This window comes from Lissotriton vulgaris, unplaced genomic scaffold (assembly GCF_964263255.1).
Source record: "Lissotriton vulgaris unplaced genomic scaffold, aLisVul1.2 SCAFFOLD_640, whole genome shotgun sequence".
NCBI classification, from domain to species: Eukaryota; Metazoa; Chordata; class Amphibia; order Caudata; family Salamandridae; genus Lissotriton; species Lissotriton vulgaris.
In genome coordinates, this window is record NW_028243475.1 from 265,828 (window position 1) to 289,566 (window position 23,739).

The following is a 23,739-nucleotide window of genomic DNA, read 5'->3' on the forward strand; positions in this document are numbered from 1 at the left end:
CCTGAATAGGCTGAATGCCCGTCTTCCGCTGTTAACTACCAGAGTGTATCTAGGTTTATCCCCTGTGCTCAAAGCCACAAGGCCTTGAGTCCTCCCATTATTCTCACTAAAGGGTGACTCCTGTATTTCCAAAGCACCACTTTCATACTATATGCAGTTTCTTTGTGGCAGGGTTTAAAAAAATAAATACATGTTAAGGACTTGATTTTTCATTGGGGTTGCATAATTTTTTTTGCACAACTCCCAAACTGATAATTCTTACAGCAATGACATCTGAGTAACTCGAACTAAGGGTAAGTGGGAAACGTTTATACTACCCAAGTTAAACAATCCAGTACTTGCCCCGATAGAATAAGCGATAGACGATGAAATGCAATGTAAACTAATGCAAGTAGATGTCAAAAACCGAGATTGTGCTCAATTCTCTCTCCACCAGATATCAGGCCCCAGCGTTCAAGATGCTTTCAGAATTTATTATAACAGGCTTAAATAAAGATTCGTTATAACTTGGCCTTAACTGCAACCTTGAATATGATCAAGCATTAGCGAATGCCACGTGAAACTGCCACAGGAAACTTAGAGCAATTTGCCTGAGTATGAAAGCCTTACCCTTCAAAATCATCTGTGTTCCACCCAATTGTTCAGTTCTATTCATACCCCTATATAATAGTGAAGGCCCACATGACATACTTAAACGGGTAATCATCTTGCATCTATTTACTGCCATTATGGCCCTCTCACACATTAAATCAAACCATATCGATTGCATTTCATTTTAAGAGGAGACACATTACCCTGGAAATCTGCACTTAAGTAACACGAAAATTACCTTTAACAAGTAGGATATAGCCATCCTAATTAAGTTACAACAAAATATCTTTCTTGAATGGGGGATTTATGTTCAGCAAAAAGCAAAATCCAAATACCAACTGCTGAGACACTCCCTATAGCAGAGCTTTCCAAAGCACGCGGCGCAGAAGTCCTGATGCACGAGAATGTACGTATGTCTAATCAAGCATGTAATTGTGTCTTAAAGATTTAAGACAGAAGTACATGCTTGATTAGAGAGTACCGTGGCGCGACACACCCACTTATGTCAGGCGACAAAGTACTGTGTCCCGACACATACTTTGGAAAGCTCTGGCAGACTACCAGGGGAAGTGTCACTGTAGACTGCTTATCTTGGCGTTCTCTTTCAAATCAGATTATCACAGATGGACACAGTGCTTTTATAACGTACTTTGTATCCAAGAAAGTGAGACTTTGGAAGGATCTGGCTAGTCTTGAAGGTCCGTTAAAGCCACTTGTTGCCCTGGCCCACCTCCAGCAAATAGATTGGGAATGAGGCGGCATCCTGGTTAATTGGGAGATTGCTGGCCTCTGCCTAATTCACAAGATACATTTAGACAAAATGTATAAACCAATTAAAGATTTATGGTGAAACATCAAATTTGAAGTGGCCCAATATGTCCCAACTAATAGTAAAAAAATTGTCAAAAAGTCACACCAGAAATGGTGGCATTCCACAGTGAAATGGTGCATTGATTGGGGTGTGGAGTGATGATCAAGAAATACAGAATACATTTTGTATAGGACAAGGTTACAGTGGTTGAGAATTATTTTATTTGTTGGACATTTCAAACCCAGTTGCGTAATTGGCAGTCTTCCTCAGGGTATTATGAATTTCACTAACATTCATGGCATAAGTAGAACTACGGCAGTTTAGGACGCCACAGGCTTTAAACTGTCACGTGTAATTACACACATTTCTTGAAAGTCTTTAAGGATGCTTTACATGTATACAGGCAGTGTTTAGAGGTCAGTGTCAAACTTACAATCAAAGAAAATCCTTGTTTCTAGCCGCTATGTCGATCACATTAGTTCTAGCATGGTTGTGTTTCTTGTTTTACATGAGGTCATTCAATTTGCCCTCCATATTACATTGGTAAATACTCTATTGCTTGCATCTTTGGTTTGGCCCTTATAGCATCCTTATGATTTTTGAGGCCCATCTCTGCGCCATTGGACTACACATCCTATGGCTATGCTGTAATGAGCTACCTTCTGCGGTTCTTTCTGAAAGCATGATCACAAAAGTTAGATGGGTTTCCAGTTTAATCCCGGATATCCCTGTTTTCTTATAAGTGAATGCATCTCAATATCAATATAGAAGTCTAGATTGGATGCGTCAGAATCAGCATTTTTTATTTTATACTCGGAGTACCATTGAGTCTCTTTGAGATATTTCTGCTAAGGTATCTTTAAATTTATTTCTGATAACCTGTTGTCTCATACTTGCTTTTATTAGAATGGTTATGCAATATTTTTCTTAGGAAATCCCCACCAGTTTTGCAGTTGTCAGAACATCGATGCTTATGATGACTGTAAGAAAATTATAATTCACTTTTATAGAAATTAAATGTTTTATTTTACCAGATGTTTTATGTTGATTGTTTACCGATGCACCCATCACTTTGCACTCTGATCAGGGAGCCCCTCATTATGCCCCAATTTCTGTTGTAAATAAATCTGTTGATTAATGTAGCCTGGCCATTTTTGCAATTTTTTATTCGGGAATCAACATTAGGCCCATTGTTGATTAGGGTTTTTTCAGCAAATTTATATTTAGCAAGTTTTGTCTAAATTAATATCGGAGGGACTTTGTTACCGCTTTGAAACTCAGGGTCACCAAAGGTTTATTTTCACCTTTGGTCCAAGTTCTTTTCTACTTCTACAGGCTTAATGGAGTGGAACGCGGTGAATTGGAAGTCTAGAAGTCATCCTTAGTGGGCCCAACATCACCTAGCAAGTTTAAACCTGTATAAAGGATTTAGACTTCAGCATTGGGTCAGCTTGCTGTATGCCCCAACTTCCTCTGTCTAGAGCTGGACATTGTGGGCTCTGTGCTGGCGCACCTGGGGAATCTCCTTGGGTAAGGCATTTCTATTTGCTTTTTGATGTGGCTGCACTCTGCCTCATCATTTCAGTCGTTATTTCTAGAAATGTTTGAAAATTGTCAGGACTCCATCCACAATTTAGTTTTGACGTTTACCAATTTATGCCAATGTTGCTTTTGACTCCAGTCAGTATTTTCTTGATTGTCATTCAAGTAGAGCTTGATGTGTACCAAATAGTTGAAGAGCTTACTGGTTCCACTTTTAATTTACCCCTCTTAACCTTGAATCAGTTGGGCAGTGAAGAGGATGCCAATGAACTTTGGTTGTACCATGGTCATCCTTGCTCTAGTATCTCATAGAGCAATGACTGCCTACAAGACATTTTCTTGGGGTTCAGGCCCAGTTACTAGGTACTGGGCAATATCCTGTGTAGGTTGTCATTTTTATGAAGGCCATAGTTCTGATTTATCCATTTGGATAACTGTTACTCCTTATGGGCACTTGACTCTGAGGTATGAGGTTAAGCAGTCACGGGTTAATCCAGCAAGTGGAGTGACAGTCTAAGAATAGTGTGCCACAATAAATAACTTGATAACTTAACAGTCCATCTTGTGCTTTACTTTATAAAAGGGCTTTAGAAGGGTAAATAAATAGTACACTTAAATGTACATTGGAGAACTAGAACATTCAAGCACATTCTGGGCCCAAACGATTAGCTCTGACTAATGTTTCAATAGGGATGCTACCCCATGGATGCTCTAAAATAAGACGAGGTATGTAAATAGTCAAACAATTAGCCTTTAAACTTGTCTTTCGCTATCCCTAACTTCTGAACAAAAAGATTTCCACCCACACAATTTTTATGGGCTTCGAACGATGTCTTGATGGCCAGATGTTTATCACCAAGTGCTCACTGGTCAGTTTAGTGAACTCCAGGGAATATTAAAGGGCTCAGTTCTTATTTTTTGTTGGGGAAAGGTAGAAGATAGTGGGCCAGGTCCCTCTATGCAAAGTAAAACCCAGTAAGCAGTGGCAGACAGTAATTGTAGGAGGTAGGGGTATGGATGGGTCACGCACACACACAACCATGCATTTTCACACGCACACACATCCATTCACAACACTAATTACAACATTTTCAAACATACATACACTCATCCGCCAAACATTAATAAATCACACTTACCTCCAGCTCTGCTCGAGGTCCCAATAGTCTTGGACTGCTGCCTTTCCTCATTGGCTGACCTTGGCAGTAGTCCCTATGTCGTCAGAGTGGGATAGGGTCAGTGAGACTGCTGACCCCATCCCATCCCACCCCACCCCGTGACGAAATGTCACTGATTGCCACTCGACCCTAGATGCCTCAGGGATTAAAACTGAAGCACCCAGGTGTAAGGCAATGAGTGACGCTACTCCAAGTCACTGAGGTGGAGGGTCTCAAGAACCTTTGCTGAGCTGAGGTCACGCCCACAAGAGCTATGACTTCCTCAGCCTATCAAAGTTCAGCTCAGGTAGCCACAAGCCTGCACATTTAGCGCATGTCTAGCTCCTGGCTGCCTGACATGAAAATGAAGTGTCAGGCTGACCTTTGCTCTGCCTGAGACACTGCTCGTGCGCTCTCGCTTGCGCTCTTGCGTGCTCTCTCTCGCTCTCTCGTGTGATCTCGCGCGCTCTTCGCTCGCACATTCTCTTGCTCTTCGCTCATGTGCTATCTCGCTCTTCGCGTGTTCGCTCTTCGCGCGTTCGCTCTTCGCACGTTCGCTCTTCGCGCTCTTGCTCTTTGCACTTACCAGACTCCTGAGACCCCCTTCGAACCACTTCATTCATGTGAACTACAGTTCTTAACATGGAAGGTGGCATTTTTAAGTATATTACCTCCCTCAGGCGAGTGAGTGAGCTACAGACACTAACCATTCAGGAACCTTTCATGCAAATACACCACAATAAAGTAGTGCTTTGTACAAACCTTAAGTTTATGCTAAATGTTATATCCACTTTCCACATCAATCAGTCCATAGAATTGCCAGTTTTCTTTCAAAACCCGCAATCTGTGGCTGAAAGAGCTCTACACACACTAGACGTTAAAAGAGCTCTGTTATATTACGTTGACAGAACAAAATCATTCAGAAAGACAAAGCAACTATTTGTCGCTATTTCACCACAACATAAGGGTAATCCCATTTCCAAGGCATGAATAGCCAGATGGATAGTTAAATGCATTCAAATATGCTGTCAAAAGGCAAAGCGCACTTTAACACTTCCCCCAAAAGCCCACGCAATGCGTAAAATGGGGGCATCTATGTCTTTCCTAGGAAATATTCCCTTAGAAGTCATATGTAGGGCAGCTACATGGTCTACCATACACACTTTCACTAAACACTACTGTGTTGACGTGAAAGCTAAGCAACAAGCTGCTGTGGGCCAGGCTGTCCTTAAAACTCTTTTTCAAACCACTGCAGCTGATGCAAACAACCAGAGGAGAAACTGCTATACAGTCTATGCTAAGATATGAATTCAGCAGCCCACATGCCTCGAATGACAAATGCTACTTACCAGTATGCATCTGTTCTTGGCATGTAGGGCTGCTGACATTCATATACCCCCCCTCCTCCCTGGTGCCTGTCACAGCTGCATGGTTATCTTCCTTACATACATTTACATGGTCATCTCTTACTTTCCTATACTCAGTCTTTGCCACAATGGCGAAAAACAATCTGAAGATGGAGAAGATGCGCATGCGCACTGTAGTCCAGGGGAGGAGCCACCTATCTCGTGATACTTCGAAGACTCTTCCAAGACAACAAGGTGCAAACATCTGGACCCAACACTAGGCGGCGATCTATGCTAAGATTTGAATGTCAGCAGCCATACATGCCAAGAACAGACGCTTACTGGTAAGCAACATTTGCCCTTCACATCACCAATCATCAAAAGATTCCTAGAAGGTTACAAAATATTAGTTCCTCCTACGAAGGCTCCAGCCTTAAACTTAAACACAGGGGCTGGAGCACAGCTAATAGCAGATCCATTCGAGCCGAAGCATAAAGCAGAACTATGGCATATCACACTAAAGACTGTTTTCTTAATAGCAATAACATCACTGCAGATAGTAAGAGAACACAGTTTTAACCGTTGAGGAACCATACATGCAAATTCACAAGGAGAAAATGGTTCTTAAAATGAATCCTCAATTTCTACCCAAGGTGGTTAGCAAATTTCATCTGAATCAAAGCATTCAATTACCAGTTTTCTTTAAGAAACTGCAAACACAGCTGCAGAGGAGCTTGCATGCCCTTGACGTTATGTGAGCATTACTAGATTATCGGCAGGAGACAAAACAGTTTTGTATAGTGAACAAATTGTTCGTCCCACATGCTAAGTCCAGCAAAGGTTCACCTGTTGGAAAGGGAACAAATGCACTATGGATTGTGGACACAAATCAAACATGCCCCTCCTCAGCAGGAAAAACTAACTTTACGCCTAAAAGCCCATTCAGCAAGGAAAAAGGGTGCAACTCTAGCTTTTATGGCATGTGCCAACTGACACTGTATGCAGAGCCGCAACATGAGCATCCCCACACCTTTGCTAAACTTTGTGAGGATATACTAATGGAAAAAGCCTCGGTAGGACAGAAAGTACTTCAACACCGGTTTGTAAACTTACTCATCTCACCCCTACCATCCCAAGAAGAGGGAAGCCACTACATATTTTAATGTACATCATGTGAATCTAGAAAAGGAATTATGCTGCAAAACTAAATGGTTACTTAACAGTAGAAGTAGTTTTGCAGAGTTTGCTGGATTCACATGCGACCCACCCACCTCTCAGGAAATGAGAAAAGCAAATGGATGGGAAGAAAGTCGCATAATAGGAGGAGAAAAGACTTAAAGATAAACAAAAATATTCTTGAAACAGTAAGACTAGGAGAAAAGAAAAAAGAATCCGAAGATGGCTACCACGCCCAGGAACTTCCAGGATGCCGTCTGACTTCACACATTGCACAGGCCTAACACAAATGCTAGTCCACGCCCATGGTGGGGGGAAAAGCCAGACCATTCTGGCCCCCAACCACTAGATGGTGGCATAATGCACAGAATGTGAATCCAGAAAACTTTTCAAGCTGCAAAACTACTACTGGTAAGTAACCATTTTGTTGTCTTGCACCGCTTACATTTAGGAAAAGTGTAAACATACAGTAGTGTACTCTCTTGAAAATTTTAAGTGTATTTCATTTACATGCAGGAGCATTCACCTTAGCAAATCTGATATCAGTGTACTGATAACTATTTTTGTAATTTAGAAGCATTTGTTAATCCCCACCTACACCCACAGGACTAAAATGCCTTTAGTAAACTTAGGTGGAAGTCGGTTGTAATGTGCAGTGTTTGGATGGTCTTCGGCTCCTATTATGAATGTACAACATAGTTTATTAAATCAAACACAGGAGAAGGGTTTGTACAGTGCACACTGAAGGAAGCTGGCTCTGCATATACTATACCAAAGTAAGGTATAGTGTCCAAAGTCCAGTTGATCCCCAGGGACTTTACAGAGGCTACAGTAAATAATACTTTACTCTTTTTGTGGTAGTGTTGTTGAGCAATTAGGCTTATCAGAGGGCTGTGTTAAGCCTTTGTACACACTCAGTCAATAAATGATTACACACACTCAAGTACTAAATCATAACCCAATTGTTTGTATAAAAATATTTTATTACTTTTATTTTAGAACCAAGAAGAACTCAGTTGCAGGTAAGTACCAGTTTACAAATACTTTCAGATACAGTAGGAATGTGTTGACAATAACTATAGGAATACTTTAAAATACTTTTACCATAGCCATCCAATTTAAAAAGGGAGTGTAGAACTTCAGATACCAGTAACAATACTTTTGCCACGGCAATGTGAACCTAGGATGTGCAATGGCACACAATCATTTACTAAGGAGAAATTTGACACGACAGAAAACATACAACCCACAGCATTCCAGGATTAACCTTTGAGGAGCAGACAGGTAAAGGGTTCAAGTCCAAAGTTAGTCTTGCAGGAAAATCCTGAGCGTTGGCTGGAGAACTGGAAACAGGAACAGTGTAGCTGGTGCCTCTATATGGTGCCACTTGGATGAAGGCTGTAAAAAGGGACTGCCAAGGAAGTCAGAGGTCTTGGCAATCCCGGCCAGGCAGGGAGTAGCAGAAACATTACAGCTTGGCACTGTCAGGGCTGGCACGTTTCTAGTCTGGTTTCCGGGTCTTCTCGGCCACTTAGAAAGTTGATCTCCTGAGGCTGGATGCCCCTTGACGTGTGCTGGCATGTGGGAGCCAGCTAGGACTAGTTTCACCCATTTTTTAGGTAGGGGCGCGGCACACGGATATTGGTCCCTGGCAGGCTAGGAAGGTCCAGGGGCCATCAAATATGTTGTGGTGGTCGATCTGACCCTCCTGAGTGATGGTACCAAAGCTCAGCCCTCAGTGGTTTTTGATGGGCTGGGCAGAGCAAAAACGTGTTAATGGACTTTGTGGATTTTTGTGCCTGCAGCTGCATGGGGACAGTACTTATGTCCTGAGTGAGATGTTCGATGTTCCACGAAGGCTAGCAGAACTCTGGGGTTTGTAGAGGCCACTCAGCTGCACGAGTGGCTGATGGGGGTGATTCTCGAGTTCCAGAGTGGTAGGCAGGGATTTGGCACCAACATTCCTCTTAGAATCTTCAGTTCTCACTCTAGCAGCAGTTCCTCCTCTTATTCGATTCTTGGTCCATTGAAATCTATTGTTCTGGCTCAATGAAGCCCCTAAATATTACCTTTAAGGATGCTTTAGGGGAGTAACAGGCATGGGCCAATGGACGCTTTACATTGGGGTGACTACACCCCCTGAATGCCAAACTCCAGGTGGGAGAGGGGTAGTTCCCTAAACCCTATTGGCTATCTTTCCCCTCCTTCAAGACGGTGGTAAGTGAATTTTGTGCTTTACCTAACTTCCTCCACCAGAGGGTGGGGTTGGCAGAGGAGGGCACACCACCTGGATATTGTGGGTTTCCTGCCTTTTTTTCCGTCAAAATGGGCAGTGATAGGAAAGGAGGCCTTCTCCTGCTACAGGAGAGGCTGGGGAAGCTGAACAATAGGCTCTGAGCCCTTTGAAGCTCACCGCCTTGGATTACTCATCCTGGCTGGGAGGGGCTGGGAAGCCCTCCCCCCAACACAGGCTTTGTTCTGGGCGCTGAGAGCGCTGACTCTCACCCCATGTGTCCCGAACAGCATCTCGGGCCGCAGACTGGCTCAGACCAGTCAACAAACACTAGAGTTGTTAGTTTTTCAGGGGACCCCAGAGTGCATTTACTCCAACCCTGGCATCAGGGTGGGTTTATTATTAGGAGTAATTGATATCAAACGCTCCTAGGTTCGGGGGGGGGGGGGGAGTACTGCAATAGAAACCCACTTTCTTACACCCTGAAGTCCTGTATTTTGAGTTCTTGTATGTGATAATGAAGAAAAAGGAGGGAAGGTAAATTAAAACAATTGCCTAGGATCATGCAATTTAGTATACTGGGGAAGCTGGGATCAAAGGCAGCTGCATGCCCCTCCCAGACCATATTTCACTCAGAAGAAAGGGGCCTTCATGGCCTTGGCTTAGCAACATTCCCAATTCTGACCTATGTAAAGCAGCTACCTGGCCCACACCACACACATTCACCAGGCAGTACTGTGTGGATGTCTGAGCACTCCAACAGACAAACTTTGGCCAAGCTTTTCTACAAACTTTTTTAGTCCTCCGCATCATACTGTGGGTGGCCACCACTTTAGGGAGGACTGCATTCGTCTATACCATGGGTACTCACAAACTTTCTGTCGGGGGCCAAATTTACAGTGTGCTTTGTGGCCGAGGGCCGCACTGTTAGGGGTGGGGTTAGTGGGGGCGGGATCAGTGGGGGGGCGGAGCTAGAGTAAAAAAAACCTGTTTCAAAACATCAGACAATGTGACAATGCTGTTTTTCAAAATCAGATGTAACTACAAAGAGCACATTTTGATAATACATTTTTAATTGAAGGCCTTTAGTGAAAGTAGAATAGCAAGTACAAAGGCAAATGGAATGGGGAAAAGTCTTTTGCACGGCACTTAGTTTATGCACTAATTTTACACTTCATGTCCGCAATTAATTTCTTGTACTCAACTCAGTTTCAATCACTCATTTTCAATAACTTGCACTCACACATTAATTCTCTTTGTCTAACTCTAATTCTCACTGATTCTCTCTCATTGTTACAATTCATTAAAACTTTTATTCTTACTCTCACTCACTTCACTTATTCCATTGTGGTCTGCTCTGCTTACTCTGGCTTATTCTTGTGCATTTATTCACACACATCGTTTCTCATACACTCAAGCTTTCTCACTCTTACTTTCTCACCTCCGCAGGCGTACTCCTTTTTACTCAAAGTTGCGCTCACTCCCACTCATTGTCATTCACGCTTACTCTCATTCACATTCCCTATCATGCCCTCACACTCATTCTTACTCATTAATCCACTCTCACTTGCTTGCAGTTTCTTTTATCCTCACTTGCTCCGACATACTCATACTCACTTACTGACAGTCAGTTTCATTAATTCTTGCTCACTACCTGTCACTAGGTCTCCCTCTCACTCACACACACACACACACACGCATTCACACACATGCATTCACACACGCATTCATTCACACATAGACACAACACACACTTTAAATCTTTTTTTTTTTACTTATCCCTGCTGCCAGTTAATGTCCCGTTCCAGCTCCTGGTTCCAATTTGTATTTCGCTATCAGTGAATAATAAGATATTATTCACTATTAGTGTGATAACAAATGGATCCTTATGCCCATAATAAAGGTTTACCACTTCTGTGTTCTTGGCACTGATTTGCCACTTGTGGGGTCAGGGATCCCTAAGGCAATGTTAGGAGTTGCAAGAGGATGGCCAGTTGCCACAGCTGCAGCCCCTGGTAGGCCCTAAATATCTTAGATTTGGTGTTATTGGCACTCTGGACTGGCGAAGACTGATTTCCAGAAGAGATTTTTTTTAACGTTTTTTTTCGTGGGCTGGTGCATTCTGAGGTTAGCAGCTGAAACCACGCTCCATTACAGGCAGTGTCGAGGTTCCATGTATGTACGCAGGGTGCATCACCTACTCACCATGTCACAGTCAAGCATAGAACTGTGAAAACATGCACAAAAAACCGCTGTTTATTGATGTTGGTCGTGTAAGTTTAAAAACACACGATTCTCAAACGTACTTTAAAAAGAACAGCGCCATCTACTGTCACATGCACATGCTTAAATATGCAAAACCTCGCAATAAACATGTATATAACAATTTAATTCCCTCGAAGATCCTGAAGAATATGTTCACATTTATGGCAAACCCCGAAGGATATCTTTACATATTGGGTTATTAAGAAGGTCTAAAAATAGAACCAAAAAAACGGGTGACCAGCAATAACAGTGATGTTAATTGCATACACTTGTTTCGGAGGCGATGAGAGGCAGCAATTATTACCACGGGGCATTGGCTCTCATCTTCTTCAGTTGGGCACACTCTGCTTTCGTTGGCGCTATGGTGAGTCCGACGTAGGTGGGCGAGGACAAAGGCAGGTAGACAAAGGGAGCAACTTGCAGAGCCTTCTTTTGTAACCCTCACCTGCCGCAACGCAATCCTAAAACGTCACAGTGGCAGGTGAAGGCGGGGCCCGCAGGTCAGCATGCAAGTAGGTGAGGGCGGGGGCGCAGGTCAGCATGCAAGACACTAACTGTCTGCGCATGCCCCTTTCTCGGTAAATGCGGCCCCCGAGGAATCACAACAGCAGTAATGGCCAAGTCCGTGACAGTTGTTGTTTTCCCTGGGGGGCCGCAAGGAGAGGTCTGGCGGGCCGCAAATGGCCCGCGGGCCGTACTTTGAGTACCGCCGGTCTATACAGTGCATGTTTATCTACAGCTACACATGCCAATAGTGGAAACATGTTACCTTGTGAGTATCTGTTCGCAGCATGTAGCGTAGATTCACATGGTACCTCCCCAAATGCCTTTTAACCCCTTCAATGCTGATGACGAGCTCAACTCGTCATCAGCTACGGCGCTCGTATGCTGATGACGAGCGGTAATTTAAAAAAAGCTGCACACAGCGGGAAAAGCCGCCGCAGCGATGCGGTTAACTTTTCTTCAGTTTACATGGTCATTGAACTTTTCTTCCCTATTTTCCATCTTAACCCCTTCGATGCTGATGACGAGCTCAGCTCGTCGTCAGCTACGGCGCTCGTATGCTGATGACGAGCTGAGCTCGTCATGTAACGCGGTATTTTTGAAAAAAGCCGCACACAGCGGGAAAAGCCGCCGCAGCGATGCGGTTAATCCTCACCTGCTGTGCGGAAAGCAGTCTTACAATGGATCCATGCCCATGTGTATTACTAGTTATAGGGAGGAGTCACTATACCTCATGACTCAAAGGGCTTTGAAGAAAAACAAGTTGCGCTTGTCTGACCCCAACACTAGAGGGCAGGAGTATGCAGAGCATTAAATCTACAGCACTACATGCCGTGAATAGAAGCTTACAGGTTAAGTTACATATTCCTTTTCCAGCGGTTGCACACCCTTCACAAATACGCCTTCAACACCAGTCTTAAAAATGGTCTGAGGTTTTGATGGTTTTGAAAGCTTAGATCTTTCTGCTCAGAGCGGTACATAATTATTATTTCGGTGGGAAACAAGCATTGAATACCTGAGTGTAGAGAGGAAGGTCATTGGCTCAGGAGCAGGGAACTATCATATTCAAAGTAATTGAAAGGGCACACAAAGCCCATGCAACATCTATATTGGATAAAATAGGTCTGTTCACGGTAAGCGAGGCTTTAAAATAATGTCTGCCAAATGTAGTGGCTATATTCTTACTTTAAAAATTTCAAATAAAATAAAAACAGTACGTTTTAATAGAATAATGGGTTGTTACTAGCAGGCTGTTAGTAGTTCCATGAACAATGAAAGAAACCCCTATACTTATAATGCACATCACCGGAAAAAAGGGTTCTTAATAGCTCAACAAGTTATTTTCTTTGACTTACTGTAAACTGAAGCCTTAGTTTACACACTAGGAGAACTTAAAATTATACAAGTGTTTATGAATATTTACATGAAGCTGGCAGGACATTTGTCTCCATCCCAGACACAAGTATGGAAGTGCCATACTAGCAAGTACAACAGATGGGGAGCAGGTTGTCTGTGCAAACTTGCAGTTTTTACCAAGATTGGGGATCACTTTTTTGCATTAGACAGTTGACATTCTTTTACAATTCTCAAAATGTGTCCTGGAGGTTGTGTTCACTTGGTCAAAAACATACTGGTGCACTGTAGTACTAGGACAAACCATCAGGAAAACGGAAAAAACATTTTGGGCTTTACCTCCACACGAAGGCAGTCACTTTTCTAATAAAGATAGGCAGTTGGATTGCTAGATGTATTCATAGTCTGTCATGTGATATTAATTAATTTTACGAACAGAAAGCATTACTTGTTTTGGTTTGCCACTTGGTTTGTACATTGACGTGAACTTGGAGCCTCAGTTTGACCTGAATTAAGTCGACTGAAAGTCTAGGGAGATTGAGACAAGTCTTTACTGCACAAAAACAGAGTTACATATGGCATAAACATAATTTGAGATAGGCTTTTCCCTGTGTAATGTGGTTTTGAGAAGCCCTGATCTCTAGTCTTGTCACCACCACAAAGCCAAAGATCGACTTTAAAGGGAAAAAAGGTTTGTCATATTCTGAACCCAAAGCTAGATGATAGAATGCACTACATGTGAGTTTAGAAGTGTAATTGCGGCAAAGCAATTTCCAACTGTATGTTTTAAAAAAAAGTCTTCTCCCCGTCTAAAAAATGGACTAAGCCAAAGAACCGAAATGATTCGCACTGCACTGTAGTTTCCCTGAGGTTCCCCTACAGGATAGCATTAGAGACAGGGCTCAATGTTTTATTTTAACCAATTTATTTTTGCATTTCATAAACTTAGGAGCATGGGAGCACACAGATTCAGTGTACTACATCAACTAAACATCATAGGAGCAATAGACAGGTTACATAATTAAGTAATCTGCATCAGGTAAGTAGAACAGTATGTATCCTAAACAGATATTACAATGTTCTTTTGACCTTGAAGTTTGCATTTGCCCAGAATCTTAAGATTCATCCATGCTTTCATTTTAAGTGTGCCGTGTCATTTCCAGGACTAGCTGGTGGCTGTCGGGCCATTCTCTGCTCAGTTCACAATTCACAGGGGTACGAAAGTATGTCCCTATCTTATATTTAGAGAGGCTGTTCATCATGGACAATAGCTTACATGAACTTACCATTGTCCTTAATTTCTCCATTGTATATATTTTCCACATTTTCGTTTACTGCCTTTATTTCAACCATAAATCTGGGAACTTCAACACTTGGGTTATATATAGTTAGCTTTGCAGGAAGGAGCATCACTGGTACTAGTTTGTTTAGGGTTGACATTAATGGCTATGTACTTTGCTTTAATCAACCTCCTAGCCCAGTGGGTTTAGTGTGGTCATTATACCTGTGATTTCTCATGTAAGCCTTTGAATGGACATGAGGGCAAAACCACGCTGGTGTTCTAATGTACCTTTTTGGTTACGTTTCCAGCTTTTATCTTTAGTTTTTGCGAACGGCTCCTAATGTTTATGGTGTTGTGTACTGCACATTATTTTTATAGCGCTTTCTTTCATTCTGGAACAAATGGATATTTATGCTGCGCTTGTTCAAATGATAGTCCATGGAGCTTCAGGGATTGTCAGTGCGAATGCTGCCTCCTAACTGCCTTCATTCTTTCGAATGAATGAAGAGGTTGATATACTCAGGACTTTATATAGCATGAAGACTCCCTTTTTCATTGCAACCTTTTTTAAAAGGTCCTCCCGTTGAGTCAAGTCTGTGGTTCACAATTTTTTCAGGTGTTGCTGCCCTGTGTCTTTAAAGGGATAGGCAGACGTAGTCTTCTACGGGTCTAAGTGAAATAGTTCTATTCATGATTGTTGATCTTGACTTTCTCATGTAGTCTGTAAACTCCCCCAATGCTAGCAAGTCCTTACACTAACCTGTTTGGAACCTGATTTCCATCACCCCTGGAGCTCAGTCAGGATTGTACAGCAAAGACGTTAATGGAGAAGGAAGGGTGCTAGGCAGTCCTTCCTCAAAACAATTTGCCTTTGGTGGTGCACAGACATAATATCGAGTCCAAAATATCGTTTGGACATAATATCGAGTAAATAATATAGACTGGCCAAAATATCGACTGGACAGAATATAGACTACAAAAATATCGTTTTTAAGGTAAGTGAAGTAATATCGACTGTATAAAATATAGATAGCAACAATATCGATTTTTTAATATATAATATTTTATAGTGTATTTTAATGTAATAATATTAGTGAAAAGTGTGTATTTATGTTATAAATAATTTTATTAAATGATTTTTGTTTTTATAATTATTGCGTAATGTAAATCTGTAGCGGGTTGTGGGTTTATAGGGGAATAGAGTGGGAAGTAATTTAATTATAATTAATTAAATATGTAAATTTATTTGATATTAATTTGTAATTAATTGTTAATTTATATGTGGCAATTAATTTAATAGTAATTGCAAAATTATTAATTGATTAATTGGTAATTATGTAAATTTTACTAATTTAATGCAGTAGCGGGTTGTGGGATTATAGGGGAATAGGGTGGGAAGTAATTTAATTAAAAATAATTAAATATGTAAATATATTTATTGATAGTAATTAGTAATTAATTGTTAATTAATTTATGTTAATTAATTTAATAATAATTGCTAATTATTTTATATTAATTGATTAATTGGTTATTATGTGAATTTTACTAATTTAATTTCTGTAGCGGGTTGTGAGTTTATAGGGGCATAGGGTGGAAAGTAATATATTAATAATTAATTAAATAATAAAATAAAATACACGTTATTTATTTGGAAATAATAGTGAAATAATTATTAATTATTAAAAAATTGTTTGTTTAATTAATTTGAATTAATAGGTGAATAATTAAAAGAATTATTGTTAATTATTAAATGTCAATTATTATTTATTCTATTAAATAACATTTTTATTTATTTTTTATTAATTATTATTAGATATTTCTTGTTAGATTTTTGATTTATATATGAAAGATTTACTTTCCCTAATGTTGTATTCTCTGGAGTGTGAATTGTAATTTTTACACCTATGCTTTCCAACGCTTTCCTTACTGTTGCACCCACTGGAGTTGGAATAGTAATTTTAACCCCTACGCTATCCAATGCTTTCCCTACTTTTGCACCCACTGGAGTTGGAATAGTAATTTTAACCCCTACGCTATCCAATGCTTTCCCTACTTTTGCACCCACTGGAGTTGGAATAGTAATTTTAACCCGTACGCTATCCAACGCTTTCCCTACTTTTGCACTCTTTGGAGTGGGAATAGTTATTTTAACCTCTACGCTATCCAACGCTTTCCCTACTGTTGCACCCACTGGAGTGGGAATAGCAATTTTAACCCCTACGCTATCCTGGGCTTTCCATACTGTAGCACCCACTGGAGTGGGAATAGTAATTTTTACCCCTACGCTATCCAGCGCTTTCCCTACTGTTGCACCCACTGGAGTGGGAATAGTAAATTTTACCTCTACGCTATCCAACGCTTTAGCTATAGTAGAATTCACTACAGTTGTTACAACAATTGTTAACTATTTTGCGATGCTACGGTAAAATTATTATATATGTTTATTTAATATAAAAAAATTATATAAATATATATGTATTATTTTTTTAGATTTATTTTTAATTTAAAATAAATATTAATATAACGTCATTTTAATAATTTAAAGTAAGTTTAGACTAAATATATTTATTACTACATTAGTATTAACTTAATTTAAAGACATTTAAAAAAACTATATTTTTTACAGTCTATATTTTAGTAACTCGATATTTTAGAGTCAATATTTTTGTACTTACCTGTTTAAAGATAGCCAGTCGATATTTTGTCCATCGATATTTTGTCAACGATATTTTGTCAACTCGATATTTGTGAGGTCGATATTATTTCAGTGATCCGCCTAAGGTAAAGTGGGATAACTGTAGTTCCTAGGGGGCACCCTTTCGTTTTCTATATCTTGGAAATAGCCAGTGTTTCCTTTCTACAGAGACTTAAGAGTATTCCTGTATTTTCCATGGTTTGTATATGTTGGTTGATGATCATTCTCAAGATGATCCGTACAATTCGTATATATTTATGAGGGACTTCCAAGCTTCTATCACCCTTCGGTTAGTAAATGGCCTATCTATGCATTTTCTGACTGGTCTCATTACAAAGAATTTTCCAGTTCCTTCCCAATATTTCCCAGAGCTCAATGTGGACTAAAAACCCAACATCTGCTGCAAGCTAATTATATCCGCTGGTTAAGTGAGCACTTTCTTGGCCAAAGTTGTAGGTAGTGCTGATATTATTTTTAGATATATTTTACTTTTGCTTTATAAAAAACAAAATCAAGGTTAGTTCTGTCTGGACTTTTACGTTAACTTTTATCTAAAGCGTTACATTGTTTTTCTAAACCCACATCCCCTCTTGTAGTTAGGCTTGTTACTAGCACTTGCATTACATGCAACCTGCCATTAGTGCGCCATTGCAGTGTCTTAAACCCGGGTATGCCACTTCCATTGAAGATGAGAACCTGATACACTTTGAGCAGGTGTGTAATATCCGCTTTTGGTAGGTCAAGCATCTGGGCTGGTCCAAATTTCTTACATATTTGTAACATAATTTTTCATTGGAGTTCAAAGATAGGCAATTTCATAGGTTACAAAACAATATAATAAATATAAATCAGTATTGTTGTGTGCCTTTTGTCTGTCAAAAGTATCAGTGTGGTGAGTAGGTGATGGTGGCAATTGCTGTTGGATTTAATAGTATATTTGGGCTGTTTGGTTCTCTATTGGTAATGTGTGTTCTAAAAGAACTAGTAGTGAGATTGACGTTTGTCTAATATTTTGATGCACGGATTGTGAGCTTAGTGCTTAAGTGGGGTAGCTTCTTAACCAAATGAAAATGCTTTGTCTCTTTAAGTGACATTAGTTTTATAGATATGCAACAGTATGGCATGTCTGTGTACAGAGTTATGTTTAGTGTGTTCTGTAGGAGGCTTAGTTGTTGGGAGCTGATGATGCCCAAGGCAGCCTTCAAAGGCATATCTGGGCTGTGTTGGTTCTTTATTCTGTTGCAGATGCAATGTAACGGTGAACTAATGTGGTAACAACATTAACTTAAAAAATATTTATAGTAGTAGCAAGTAAAAATCTCTGCCTTGCAGTTTCAGTGAGAAAAACGAAATTAAGTGGGTAACAGTTGTCATCCTGCCTTGCTAATTCCATGTTGAATCCCTGGACTGCACTTCCCTGCACTGGCCACCCCTGCTAGTCTGAGATAGCCTTGTGCTTTAAAAAAAGACTAGTGGGACATTCAGTTTTAGTTTAAATAGTATTGTGGTCCTAGGATGTTAAAAAACAACTATTAGACCTAACATTCTAACATTTTCCTTGCTTACTTGTGTGCTTAGAGCTAAAAAATATAGAAATGAAAATTTTCATTTACATAAGTTTGTTTACTTTGGAGAGTTTTTTCTCTTTATTGCACTATGGGATCCTGCATGCAGGTGTGTGTATGTATATATATATATATATATATATATATATATATATATATATATATATATATATATATATATATATATATACAATAAGTGGTACTAGAGGTAATAAGCCAATCTGTCGGAGGTGCATGACTGAATACCTACTATCATTTATCTCAGCTCAGACCATCTTTCAACTCGAGAGCTTTTTCTGGGTTGTTAGAAATTTTTGTTTTCCCGGCTTGGCATTTATTGCTATAAGATTCCAGAGCCATTGTATAGCTACTCCAGGAAAATGTATCTTCTTTACATGTGTTGAGTCCTATGGGCCAAGAACAAGACTAAGTCCCTCAGTTACAATACATCCAAACGATGCATACATTTTTATGGTTGGACCAGAAATACCATTGATTTCTTTATGGTTTTTGAGTTCATAGTCTATGTAAATTAAGTGCTCCGATATTGATAGGCACAACTATGTAGTGAATTTGAAGAGCACTTTCTATAAACTTTATATAATCACCATGAAACCAGAAGCTCAATTTTTTCTGTTTTTTATAGAAGTCTACAAATCATAGACTCGAGTCTACTCTCCTCCCTCTAAAAAACGCATGCACAGAATAACAGTAGGCAGCAACTGCTATGGACAACAGTTAAAAATGTCTAAAGGCGGATCTCCTAGGATATTTACCATAGAAACCTCTAGAGAGATTCACTCTGACAAGGAAGGGTTTGGGGATGATAGTCTTAAGGAATCAATATTTCTTTGCACGTTGCAATATTTTCTACTTTATCTCAATACTCTTTTTGGTTTCTAATTTCACAAGTTGATGTGGGCTTTCATGAAGTGTAACAGGGCTTCTAGGATTCACTCTGGTGTGTATGTATGTTAACTCCAAATGATGCAACAAACGATAACAGATTACTTTTGTTCTTGGCCTTCTGGAACTTCTCATGGATGCTTTTCTAACACGTTTTGTGTATGACTAACTAAATGGGGGCCTATGTAATGAATTTAAGGCTGCTGGGATTGCACCCAAATTCCTCAGAGAATCCAGTCCTGAGCACTGTAATAGTATGAGGAAATAAATAATCCTAAAGATTACTCGGCTTCCCTACTTGAGGAGAATGGAAGACTGAATCATTGGAAGAAGGTGAATCATTACTACTATTATAAAACTTTGAAGTTTCACATTTTGTTATGACATGCCGGAATACATTGAAAGTTATTTGTTTCATCATAAGGAAAAAGGAAAGCTTTAAAGAGACTATGAAGGTACTATTACTTCACATGTAAAAGATTCGATTTTGAAGAAGAAATTCAGACTGCCGGCATGGATCAACTGGTACTGAAAATGTTAGCACCTGCATGTATATATAGCCTTTTTTTTAAAGCAACTACAGCACGCTGTCTACTAGAGGCAGGAGCCTCACCTGAATGAAAACTTTACTAACAGCCCTCTGCTTCCCCTTAGGAGGCTTCAGCTACCTCAGAACATTTATTCATTCTGTCTCCTATCATCCCGTTCCTTGTTAGAAGGAAACATTTCCAGCTATCTCTTACTGGTCGAGGACAACGAGCCAGATGTTTGCTGGATATTGTACAGAATGGATACAAAATTAGACCTAAAGGATACTCACCACAAGGTCCACCAAGAGTGGAAAAAAAATCTAGCCCAGTTGGTTCTGAAATTAAATATCATAATAAAGATAGCCCTTGCATGTTCAAAACACCAGAGAAGGAAGGACATATATTTTTGTTTCTTCCAATTAAGGAAGCAAGCTCCTAAAGAGAAATTTCATTCAATTATGGCCATGCAATGGAAAGCAAGTGTCAGGATTGAGAAGCTTAGAATGTTTTCCTAAAATGGTTCCTCACCTACAGCAAGGGGATGAAATATGACCTAGGTGGCAAAGCATTTACTCTTAATCCCATTCGGTGATCAGTGACTGCAATGATTCAGGTTTGGCAAGAATTACTGTCCGTAATGAATCCTTTCCTCAGGCTTGAAGTCATCCCCTCAATTCTGAATGTACACAGCTGTGTAGTAGCTTTGCTCCCCTGCAAAGGAATCTTCATCTACCCTTAGTTGACCAAATTGAGCATCATCCACTAGTCAGGCCAGTATTGTCTCATCTGGGTTCCACTGTCCGACATCTTTCTTATGCCAAACTCCAGATCGTGCATGAGATTTCATGCGTCTCTGTATGAGCAGGCATGTGATAATTCGAAGGAAACCTCTAACCGTGTTTCTGAAAACTGTCTAAACAGTATTGAAATTCAGTTCCTCTGTGGTGCTATCAGTATATTTTGTTTATAATAAGGAGTTCCCTTCCAGCGAATGTTGAAAATTCAGACCGTTTAATGGATTTATACTTGAAGGAATGTAGGGCACAAATGGATCTTGCAGCATCAGGGATATTGCTGTCCAGGGAAAGCTATACCACAGCTTCATGCTGAAACTGAGCTGTCCTATCTGCTTCCTGTCTATAGTAGTGTCCAGCTGCATTCTTCTTAAAACTGACACCACCACCCTGTGTGAAACAAATCCTGAGGTAAGCGATCGAGAGTCACACAGATTTTATGGTACTTGCTTCTGGTAATCAACATCTGCATTACAGCAGTCCCACTTATTCTCTACCTTCCTGTGTGTTCCAGAAGCTCAATACACCTTGTTAGTAGCTCATGTAACTCAAGACCTGGGCCTTCAATGTTTTTAACCATAAAGTATGCCAAAACTTTGTTGCATTATAGAAAACTGCTAATAAAAAAAGAACATTTTTAAAAAGATTTAGTGTGTTTAAAAGTTCTCTAGATTCTGCTCATGAGCTTGATTTTTAATTGTTTGACTTGAGTGAAAATTGAGAATTTTGTTTCCAGGTAAGTAATTTTTCTTTCTTCCACTTCTGATTTCTCCTGCTGTAAATCAAGTTTTAGTGATAGAGATAAGGACACAGGTGTCTCATCACATATGCCTCTCTTCCAGGATTATCAAAAGTACCTGCTTAATATTGTCAAAATGGAAATCTTGGAAAACACTTGAATACGTTTAAATACCTAATTATGGACTGAATATCATGCAATTTGATCTAGTGTTGATCCAATGTCCGTTGTTAGCTTAGAAGTGGGTGAATTGGGTATATTTTTAAAATTTACAAGCACCGTACCATAAGAAATTGTGTTGGTCTTTCTTCCCCTCAGGTCTTTGGAATCCTAGCCTAGCTATACACGGGTTGTCTCCTTAGTGGGCGAAAACAATACTTCCTTCTACCATGTTTTAGTGCTGCAGGTTGTAAATGTATCTCATTATTTAGCCACACATCTACAACATCCGCTGGGTCCTGCTTGATAAACTTTACAATTTTAAGTTTGTCCTCTCTAATTTAGTTTTTGAGTAATTTGAGCTGTGCATGATCAGTCTACTATTAATTGTAAGTTGGGGAGGTGGGTAATCATAAAAGCAGCTATACTACCAAAAATAAAATTCAATACTTTTGACAAATAGAATAAACAACAACATTGACATATTCCTTTTTCTTTCAGATTGCTATTCCATTCCCGTGGAGAAATAATCATTTTAAGTTTTTGCAAGCTCCTACTTAGCCACTCCCACCTTTACAGCTCTAGATAATACAAGGTGCTGCTGTGCTTTTTGGTGATTAAAATATGCTTGCACAGGCCTGAGACGCTCCAAGTATGACTAACACAATCATGGTCTTTTTTTTCCAGTCCATTGACGTTTGGTGGAATTATCTCCAGTGTGTTACCATTCCTCATTGGACTGCAGCAAAAGGCTATGTTGTAATTGTGCACACTGTTTTTAATGTATGACGTTGAAATTGGAGTTAGTGGGTTGGGGATGATTTGTATAGGTGCCCTTTTTATGCACATTTCATGAATTTCTTAACCTGTTAATGTCTACCAGCAATGGTCGAGACGAGAAACTACATTGTAAAGCTGTACACTGTTCCATATCTGCATGCTGTCGGTTTCATATACTTCATGCACGGCTGTGAGGAATAGAAAGTAATAATAATTTTTCTCCAGCATTTAATCTTATTTAGGTTTAACTGCTTTTTGAATAGTCACACATGTCAAGCTGGGAATTCTCCGGTAAAAGCAAAAACAAATGTTATGCATTTAAACAAAAGGGGTTCTCCCCTATGCGTCATTGAGCTCGCGTTTACACCTTCCACCTTGCTTTGCAGTTCCCTCTTCAACTAAGTTTCCATTTTCCTATTCTTACCATTGGTTCTTGTGCAACCATATATTTTTAGTTCACTTCTAAATTTTCATGTATTTGGACTAAATTGGTGTCTTGAGTCCCGGTTTGTGTGTTGTCCAGTGCTGCATGAGCTAGCCACAGTGTACTTTTCTCTTACATGATAGAATCCCGCAAGAAAGAAAAGGGTCTTATAAAATAGTCTTATATAATGCGTCTTCCCATTGTGGGTAGGAGAATATTTAAGATGATCCACACCAGTAGTATGTATTTGCTGTTTGTAACTTAGCGCTGATGGTACTGCATGTCACATATCTTTTTCTCAACGGACAAGAAATGAAGACGCCATGAGTGTAATGTACTTTTAATTAGAGCAATATACTGAAAAATCAAGAAAACAGCCCACAATGACTTCCAAAAAGGTTCCCTTCTACAGCTTCAGGCCCCAAGCCCAACCATAGGTGGAGAGCCTCTTATTATCAGGCAGTAGGGATCCTCAAGCCAGGGGCCTCCCTAAACCTGGTTTATCTACAGTGTACTATCTCTCTTTACAGAGCAGTTTGTCAATCCATCTTTTGACATGCCACCCCCCTCGTGCCCTTCAATAGCTGTGTTGTAAGCCATTGCACGGACACAGAGCACTGCGTCTAGTTTATGGTAGCTAAGATTTTCCGTACTGATATGGACATCTGAGCCTCTGGCAAAGATGCTTCTTTCTTGATCAGCGTTAACTTTAATGTTGAAGCAGTGCCTCCAACATCACACCTATGGACATCATCCCAGCATCATTCCACCCAACATGAATGTTGTCAGTGGCTGATAAAGTTGTAAGTGCAGGGTAAGATGCTAAATAAGAAAAAACTTTGCCTCAAGGAATGTGAAAGTGCTAAACATTTAAAGAATAGATTTGT

General features: G+C 40.0%; 1 protein-coding gene across 1 annotated transcript in view; it reads left to right on the forward strand.

The window, feature by feature from the left end:
- LOC147668336 (uncharacterized) overlaps positions 1–23,739 on the forward strand; it is a 190,156-nt gene that overhangs the window by 60,048 nt on the left and 106,369 nt on the right. The window lies entirely within an intron of this gene.